The sequence below is a fragment of the Canis lupus genome, chromosome 12, assembly GCF_048164855.1.
Source record: "Canis lupus baileyi chromosome 12, mCanLup2.hap1, whole genome shotgun sequence".
Lineage (NCBI taxonomy): Eukaryota > Metazoa > Chordata > Mammalia > Carnivora > Canidae > Canis > Canis lupus.
The window spans coordinates 42,141,771-42,150,373 of NC_132849.1; the positions used below are offsets into that span (position 1 = coordinate 42,141,771).

At 42.2% G+C, this 8,603-nt stretch overlaps 1 protein-coding gene across 3 annotated transcripts in view; it reads right to left on the minus strand.

Annotated features, from left to right (window-relative positions):
* The window catches only part of TOGARAM2 (TOG array regulator of axonemal microtubules 2), an 84,037-nt gene extending 80,298 nt beyond the window's left edge, over positions 1-3,739 (minus strand). For 2 of the 3 annotated variants that reach the window (XM_072770695.1, XM_072770693.1), the window contains exons 1-2: positions 3,520-3,739; positions 3,158-3,299 (exon numbers count right to left, since the gene is read on the minus strand). The gene's annotated coding sequence lies outside the window, so the exon portion shown is untranslated. The remainder of the gene's footprint in view (positions 1-3,157; positions 3,300-3,519) is intronic. The other variant, XM_072770694.1, reaches the window with a different exon arrangement.
* Positions 3,740-8,603: the final 4,864 nt, after the last annotated feature.

Genomic DNA, 8,603 nt, shown 5'->3' on the forward strand with positions numbered 1-8,603 from the left:
AATTCTGGGTGGGGAATAATAAAGAAAAATGATTTGATACATTTTTAATAGAACATGCCAAGATGGGGAATCTAGGTGGCTGAGTCTGTTAAGCATCTGCCTTCAGTTCAGGTCATGATCCCAAAGTCCTAGGATCGAGCCCCTAGCTTCTCCTTTTACCTCTGCTTGTGCTCTCTCTCTCTCTCTCTAATAAATAAGTTAAAAATCTTAAAAAAGAAAAAAAATGCACACATACAAAGAAATCAGAAAATTCTTAAAATGCCCCCACATTTCCAGTCTGTAAAAATTCATCACATGATATATATACATTTCTGTACATTTGTTTTTCTTCTTAAGGCTCCACCCAGCAGGGTCCAGTGGGGAATGGAACTTCTATCCCACCCATTACAATCAGGCAAGGCATGGCAGTGTGAGGCAGGGCCCTGCTTTTGCTAGGATGGTGCCAATGGGGCTCAGTGGGAAAAATCTCCACTTAGATCTTGGGCTACACCTAGATAGCCTAACTGCCTGAAAAAGAGGAGGCCAAGTAGGATCTAGAGTCTCACCACCTAATATCCAAAAGTCCAAGATACAACTGAAAATTATTCATCATACCAAGAACAAGAAAAATATCAAATGAGAAAAGACAATCAATGATGCAACGCCAAAATGACACAGATGTTAGGATTATCTAACAAGGATTTAAGAGCAACCATCATAAAATACTTTGATGAACATGCTTGAAACACATTAAAAAGTAGAAAGTCTCAGCAAGGAAATAGAATATATAAGGAAGAACCAATTGAAATTTTAGAACTGGAAAGTACAACTTAAATAAACAATTCAATGTGAATATAACTATGACAGATGGCAGAATCAGTAAACTTGAAGAGAGAAGAATAGAAATTACCCAATATGTACAACAGAGAGAAAACAGACTGAAAAGAAAGGAAAAGAACCTTGGGGACTTGTGGAACTATAACCAAAGCTCTAACATTTGTACAATTGGAGTGGAGAGGGAAGAGTGTGGGGCTAAAAAAAAGTATTCAAAGATATAATCCCTGAAAGCTTTCCAAACATAGTGAAAGACTTTAATCTACAGATTCAAGAACTGAGCAGATTCCAAATGGAATAAACCTAAAGAAATCCACTCCTGGGGATCCCTGGGAGGCTCAGTGGTTTAGCACCTGCCTCCAGCCCAGGGTGCGATCCTGGAGTCCCGGGATCAAGTCCCACATCCAGGCTCCCTGCACGGAGCCTGCTTCTCCCTCTGCCTGTGTCTCTGCCTCTCTCTCTCTCTCTCTCTCTCTCTCTCTCTCTGTATGTCTCATGAATAAATAAATAAAATCTTTAAAAAAAATAAATCCACTCCAGGACATATCATAATCCAAGTTCAAAAAACTAAAAACAAAAACAAACAAAAAAAAATATTGAAAGAAAAAAGCTGTCAACCCAGAATTCTATACCCATCAAAAAATACCCTTCAGGAATGGAACTGAAATCAAGACATCCTCAGACAAAAGAAACTAAGAGAATTTGTTATCATCAGACCTAACCTAAAAGAATGGCTAAGAGAAGTTTTTCAAACAGAACAGAAATGACAAAATAAGGAAACTGGAGACATTAGGAATGAAGAACAAGGAAAGAGTAAAAAATACTGGTAAGTGGTTTTTCTCCCTGGAGCAAGGCAGACACATAGAGTAGCAACAGAGTGTCCCAAAGGCTTGTAAAACCTCACACAATTGGACACTATCAAGGGACAAAGTGAAAGGGTATGTTTGAGGCACTTTAAGCCACTGGGTCAAGCAACCCACAAGCCTTACTACCAAATGCCAACTGGTGTGCATGTAAGGTTTTTTTATTATGACATTTTGAGGAGGGTTTTCTATTACTTGAAGATGACAGTTTCCTAAATGATAAGGCAACTTGCTTGCTGAGACTTTCTACTCAAAGACCCTTGTGCTAAAAACATAATGACTAAAATGGAAAGTCTTGACAAATCCTCCTCATTATGATTGTCACCTCATTAGGGTGACACCTAATTCAGCCCATGTGAATACAAATCACATCTTTGGTGTGGACCTGTGTGGCATGGACAGTCTGTCTAATCAAAGAACCTATACATAAAAATTGCTGCCCTAGAAGAAACACAAGCAGGTGAGAGCTTGACCCCTTCTAGACCAAAGACTAGAGGCAGGTGCTGCTCCAGACTCTGGAGGGAAATGTTCAGTCTGCCTTCAGACCTGCTTCTCCTTACACACTGTGGGAAGGATATTAGCAAACCACAGCCCATCCACGGGAATGAGAACATGACAGTGAGATCACAACATCATATAAGCAATTGTGAAGACATCGGAAAAAATGGACTCAGAGGCGAGTGTGAGGGCTCTGTTGATCCACTGAAGGGATAACAAGTCAAAATAAACTAAGCTTGGCTGCACAGGTCGAGAGGCCAGGGCACTACTTACTGGATGTGCAGGATGCTGCACTTCCTAACCCTCTAACAAATAGCTTCCCAGAAAGGAGTGAGCTCTCTATCCTTAGAGATGTATGAGGAGAAGCCAGACAACATCCTTCCAGGATGCTTAATAGGGACCCAGCCTCCTCCCACCTGGCCTTCCTTTCTCCAACCTCACTAGAACATTTATAGCTCCATGACTCTATAATGCACAGGAGATGGGAGAAGCAGTCTCCTGCATTTCAGGTGAATTCTATGTTTCCTTCCAGCTACATTCTGGAATGTAGAATGAATCTGGAATGTATAAAGAATTGCAATCAAGCCATCCCTCAATTGTGTTTCATGGAACAATTATGAATACAAAAAAAATTCCAATAAAGGAAGTTTAGGAAACATGGACTCAGATAATGTTGAACTAGTTTCTTAACTTGACCATGTTTCAGGATCTTTAATGTGTTCTATGTATTGTAATGCTCCAATAAGGGGTAGAGTATGAAGTGATTTCCAAATATATATGACTATAGACCCATATGAAGCAATTTCTAGATCTATGTGACCTTACACCTGTTTGTTCATGAACTACTTCTTAGGACCAGAGTTGTGAAGAATACATGTTACAAAACAAAGTTCTAATCTGTCTCAAAGTTTCCATGGCAATTAGCCCAGAACTTGAGCCCAACTAAATAAAAAATTTATAATTCAATGCAAATCATATTTTACCTCTTGGTACCATCAAGACAAATCAGATCTCAAGAAAGTTGTTCAGATGAGTCAGGGTGTGTATCTCCCTTGCCAGCTGGTACCAGAACACCAATACTTCCCTCCAGAAAAGTCATCAGAGCCATAAAAGGAGGAAAAAACCCTTCAGAGGAAAAAAAAATACCTCAGAGCACATATAAAAGAGAGATAGGATATATCTTCCTACCATCATAAAGTCAATCAAGGATCTCCCCCCATAGACATCACCACCAATCTTCTTTCTAAATAACCATAAACTACCACAAATACAAGCTTTATTGAGTAATTTTGGCCCCCTCTGGACTACATCTGATAAATACTTCCCCAAGCCTCCCACCCATTACCTGAGGTACAGGCTTCAGGAGTGTTTTCAAAAGCAAGAAGTACCAGGCCCAGTTCCGCAGTGTCCAGGCCCGCTGGTCCTCAGCTGCCTCAAGCAGTCAGCCAGTGCACCCTGGGAGGGAGAAGTGAGGAGGAGGAGACACCCACAACCTCTCTGAAGAGATGAGCCAGCGCCAGCTGGAAGGAGAGCCAGGCCTGATGGTCTCTGAGCACTGGCTCTGTTTGATGAGGATGGAAAGAAAAGACTCTTGTTTCTCACTGTTCCCCTGGGTGACAGTTACCATGGATATGAATCAATTTAGGGTGCCTGTCAGTTGCCAACTGAATATAAAGAGCAAGCTCACCCTGAACCATAGTCACGCAGGGACACACCTGGCAGAGAGCCTGATGCTAGCTTGGGTCCACTGATGGAGTGGACACCAGGGGGTGGCTGCTCGGGGACCCCACCCTGGATCCTAACATGGCACTCACACATGTACACAGGCCCTTGTGGAGAACCAGTGTGACATAGGTAGGTACTGACTAACTCGCTTTACCCTTCATTAATATGCAGGACACCCAGAATTCTAAAGGACACATGACATGTGCCTCCCAGAAGGCCCAAAGAAAATACCCAAAACAAGCCCCTGGGAGTAGGCCCTACAAGTAATGGGGCATTTAATAATGAGAGCCACCCCTTAATTGCCAGTCTAAGTGCTTTATAGATACTAGCTCATTTATCCCCACAACAATCCTTGGGGGTAAATACTCTTAACTACCTCCACTTTACAGACAAGGAAACTGAGACACAGAGGTATCACCCAGGCAACAGCAGTAGGACCAGGATCAAAAACTTATCCAGTTCCCTACCAGTTCTCCTGTAATATCCAAGACTTTGGGGACACAGACCCAGCTTGTCCCTGTGGCCTCACGCAGATCAGTACATGTCTCTGTACCCCATTTTCTCACCTCTAAAATGGGAATAAAAATATTTTCCCTGGGGATCCCCGGGTGGCGCAGCGGTTTGGCGCCTGCTTTTGGCCCAGGGCGCGATCCTGGAGACCCGGGATCGAATCCCACGTCGGGCTCCCTGTGCATGGAGCCTGCTTCTCCCTCTGCCTCTGTCTCTGCCTCTCTCTCTCTCTCTCTCTCTCTCTCTCTGTATGACTATCATAAATAAATAAAAAAATTTAAAAAAAAATATTTTCCCTGCTTATGTCCTAGAACTGTTATAAGAATCATGTCAAGGCTAATCCAAATTTAGGGAAGAGAAAAGGCAAGGAAATTAGCATTCACTAATCACCTACTGTGTATCAGAGCACTTACATGGTTCTCACATAATGACTTATCTCTAGTTCTGCAAGAAAGATAAGGAACCTAAGCAGAAAGCCACGTATTAAAGACCTCATAGTCAGGAAGCCCAAGAGTCTGGATTCAGAAAAAAAGCTTTTGTTTTTTATATTTCCTGTTCATTTGTTTTTGTATTCCAAATGTTATGGGTACAAAAAGACCCCACTAGCATTAATAATCTAAGTACCCATGGGACTCTGGTCTTCTAGAATCCTCATTTACCCCACCAGTGTGGGCATGTCCTGTCTCATGGGCCACAGAAAGGCTACAGCTTCTAACTTCTGCAGTTAGGAAAGGTGTCCACCCTATCCGAAGGCCCTCTGCCTCTGAGTCACCTGTAGCACCCACTGCTCTGTAGCACATCCCACCAGGCAATTACAGGCCCAAAACATTCACCTTTCAAAGGAGCTAAAACCAGAACTGAAGGTTGCATGGCAAATCTCAACTCCTGGAGGTAGCATGCAGTGCAATGCAAACGTTGCAAAACTCCTAAAGCCCATATATGATCCTCCTGAGACCTCTCTGTGCACAGAGTATCCCGATGTTTCATAAAACCCAGATGGGCATTTGCCATTCTTGCTGCAAACAGGAATGGCACATTCTTCTGGTGAGATCAAAGAGCAAAGAACCTGTATTTCTCTCATGCTGGTCTTCTTGGAGCTCACAAGATGGTTGGGAGATGGCCTCAACCACCCCAGGGGCAGGGTAAGCCTGCTTTGGGAACCCTCTGAAACGATGCCTATGACCACTGCTGAAGCAATGGCTCTCTAAGGATCCGGAGGGTAATGAGGGAGTGGTTCCCTAGAAACACATCCAGCATGTACACTTCCCTTAGGATGTGAGCAGATTAGAGGAGGGCAAAGGTGTAAAGGACAAAGATGGCTTCATCTCCACCAAATAGTCACATCGAGGAAAAAGGAAGCCTCGTGGATGGGGCAGGGATCGAGGAGACAGAGTCAGAGAGCAGTGAAGAGTCTAAAAGAGAGTCTGTGACAGCACAGCACATATCAGAGTGTAGAAGCCAAGGTGACCGCATAGAGAATTTGCAGCATTATGGGCAAAAAAAAAAGAGGCCCTAACTGGAAAATAGACGACGGTAGAGGGGATGAATGTACTCAGGGTTTGAAGAAGTGATTTGGTACTTACTTGATGATCTGCTGGCTCTACAGCCTGAAGCTAGTTTTGTAACATCTCTGTACACTGTGTGCTGCTGGCTGCGGGACACACTAGAAACTTTAGTTTACTGAATCTTCACTGCCACCTTCAGAGCTGTACTCACTTTCATTCTGGATGAGGACACTGAGACTTGAGAAAGGTAAGGGCTTGCCAGAGCTCTGGGGCCTCCACTCTCTACTACAAAGCTTCTGCCATCCTGGATTTCTTTATAGGAAAAGGCACATGGGGCCAGGCAATGGCCACCTCTTATTGGGCCACTGTAGGCCGTGTCATGAGAAGAGCTAAAGAGTTTTAATGTGTACAGTTTTTTAAGCAGCATGGCCTATTTGTTTTTTCTTTTTAACTTTAAAAGATCCAAATTGATTAACAGTCTAGACTTGGAAAAATTTCTTGAAATCTGACAATCTGTAAAAAAAAAAAAAAAATGGTCTTGGGATGTCTGGGTGGCTCAGTGGTTGAGTATCTGTCTTCAGCTCAGGTCATGATCCCGGGATCCTGGGACTGAGTCCCGCATCCGGCTCCCTAGAGGGAGCCTGCTTCTCCCTCTGCCTATGTCTCTGCCTCTCTCTGTGTGTCTCTCATGAATAAATAAAAATCTTTAAAAATAAAATAACGTTCTCAGTCTTTGCCCCCTCAAACAATACATTTGACAAGCCCCTTAGGGGCCTAAGAATTTAACATCAAACCTATTGCTTCTCTTCCTCTCTCTCACAAAATAAAAGTCTTCCTCTTGTAAAGTTTTACATTTACAAACTTGCAGACTTTAAAAAAAAAAAAAAAAAAAAGAACAAAGATAGTTTTCTCTTACACATGAAATTTCTCAAGTCCAGAGTCTTGCAAATGTCTCTGAAATGCAGTAGGGCTCTCCTGTGAAACTCACAAGCTGTCATAATGCAGACGAAAAATGGACACCATTTCTCCCATGTTCTTGGAGAGTAGGCAGGTGTTATAAACCACCGTTGTGGTGGGGAGCATGAGGTCTTATTTTTATATTTATAGATACATATGCACATAGAAAAGTCTGGAAGGATATATGCTAAAACATTATTTCTGCTTACTCTATGATGGAGGGGATTATGGATGATTTCTACTTCAATTGGTATTTCAAGGTTTTCTACTATGAATATAGATTATTTATATGCATTTTTAAATTACTATAATAAAGACTATATAGCCACATAAAAAAGATCAATAATCAAAAGTTAAATGGGACTTCTTATTCTGACATGAAAAGAATAACATAGACTGGATTTACCCTCCCACAATAAACAATTAGAAAAACAGACAAAATCTATGAAACTATTCTTTTCAGATACTGGACAACAGGTAGCACTCTGACTCTTGAGGGAAAGGAAATGGAAGTAGTAAGGCCTGAAGGAATCTTAACTTTCTGCTTGGAGGCACATTCCAGACCACAGAGCAGGAAAGGGGAGCCCCAATTCAGCTGAGGTTACAGAGATGGGGGTTTAGAGAAGCTGAAGCAGCCGGAAGTTGCAAGACAGAATTCTGGTAGAGAGAGAGGTAGGTGGAAAAACAGCTCCAAAGAAAACCTACCCAGGCATCCCCTTCAGTCTTTACTGAATATCAAGATGCTCACATGTAGAGTGCAATCCTGGGAGGTCAGACAAAGAGCTATCAAGAAACAGTGAGCAGAGCAGTTCTCAGAACTTACACCACATTGAATTTCCACCAGGCCAGAGAGGAGAGTCCTTCTTAATAACTCAGGGCATTCACTAGGGACTCATAGGGTCCTGTGTATTGTGATACATGTGGAAACCTACAGCCACCAGTAAAGAAAAAAAAAAGTAGAGCAAATAAGACAATAGTAAAGATACAGTGGAATTTGTAAAACTATTCAATCAAAAGTCAGTAAAAGAGATGGAATGAGGAAACAAAAGAGCAGAGAAGACAGACAGAAACAAAAAATTAATAGCAAAATGATACGCTTAATCCCAATCATACTACTATAGTAAATAGACATAGTCTAAACATTCAAATCAAAAGAAAGAGAGTCAGATGACAAAAACAAGACTCAACTAACTACAAGCTGCTTACAAGACATACACTTTCAACTTTAAAACACAGATAGGTGTGGGGCAACTGGGTGGCTCAGTCAGTTAAATGGCTGGCTCTTGGTTTCAGCTTAGGTCATGATCTCAGAGTTCTGGGATCAAGCCCCACATCAGGCTCTGCACTCAGCAGGGAGTCTGCTTCTGGATTATCTCTCTTCCTCTCACTCTACCCCATCCCCGCTCATGTGCATGAGTGCTTTCTCTCTTTCAAACAAATAAATCTTTTTTAAAAAAGTTATTTACTTATTTATTTGACAGAGAGCACAAGTAGGCAGAGTGGCAGGCAGAGGGAGAGGGAGAAGCAGGCTCCCTGTGGAGCAGAGAGCCCCATGCGGGGCTCCATTTCAGGACCCTGGGATCATGCCCTGAGCCGAAGGCAGACACTGAACTGAGTCATCCAGGCACCCCATAAATAAATCTTTTTAAATAATACTTTAAAACACAGATAGGCAAAAAATAAAAGGATAGGAAAAGATTGATATCACACAAACAATAAGCATAAGGAAACT